Here is an 879-nt window from a genome sequence, read left to right as displayed (position 1 = left end):
GGCTCTTGATTTCTACTCAGGTCATGATCTCAGAGTTGTGAGATCAAGCCCCAAACTGGGCTCCATGCTCAGTGGGGAGGAGTCTGCTTGAGAGTCTCTCTCTCTCCCTTTCCCTTTGCCCCTCCTTCCTCTCTCTAAAATTAATAATAAACAAATCTCTTATTTGTATAAAACATTTAATTTATTGGTCTTTTGGGGGTATTTGATATATCTCTAGTGTATTACAACTGAGCCATTGATCTTGTCGCTTCATCAACATTAACTGGTTCGTTTTCATGACACTGCTGAGCATACAGCTATTTCTGCAGAGGTTCAAGGGAAAGGCCTTTTGAGAAATATGCAAGCTCCTTTTGTATATCTACAAAAGCTTTATTCACCCTGTTAACTTTTTCTTTATTCACAATGTTTATCTTCTTAAGGTTAGTGGTAACTGGTTTTCCTTTGTATTTTTTTTTTTAAATTTTAAATTTTTTATTTTTTATAAACATATAATATATTTTTATCCCCCGGGGTACAGGTCTGTGAATCGCCAGGTTTACACACTTCACAGCACTCACCATAGCACATTGGTTTTCCTTTGTTTTTAGGGTTTAAGGTTTTTGGGGGCTGGCTATATGAAATACATTCCTGGACTTCTGCCCTCTTAGTTTGTCCTTAGCCATTGTCTTCAGTATCCTTGTGCAGCAACTCACACTCCGGGTGATGCCATCTCCACCCAAAGGATCTTCAGGGTAAATAAATCTTTTGTAAAAACAAATAAATAAAGCCAAGAATTCCTGCTTTTGCCACTTTTATTTTTTTGTACTGGAAGTGCTAACCAGAGTGATTAGACAAAAATAAAGACATACAAAGTGGAAAAAAAAAAAGAAAAAAAAGTAT

General features: G+C 36.5%; 1 pseudogene; it reads right to left on the bottom strand.

The window, feature by feature from the left end:
- Positions 1–221: 221 nt before the first annotated feature.
- Positions 222–662, bottom strand: LOC101680494 (annotated as a pseudogene).
- Between the last annotated feature and the right edge of the window lie 217 nt (positions 663–879).

This window comes from Mustela putorius, unplaced genomic scaffold, assembly GCF_011764305.1.
Source record: "Mustela putorius furo isolate JIRA1106 unplaced genomic scaffold, ASM1176430v1.1 tig00003899_pilon_pilon_pilon, whole genome shotgun sequence".
Classification (NCBI taxonomy): Eukaryota; Metazoa; Chordata; class Mammalia; order Carnivora; family Mustelidae; genus Mustela; species Mustela putorius.
This window is presented reverse-complemented; position numbering and strand designations above follow the sequence as displayed.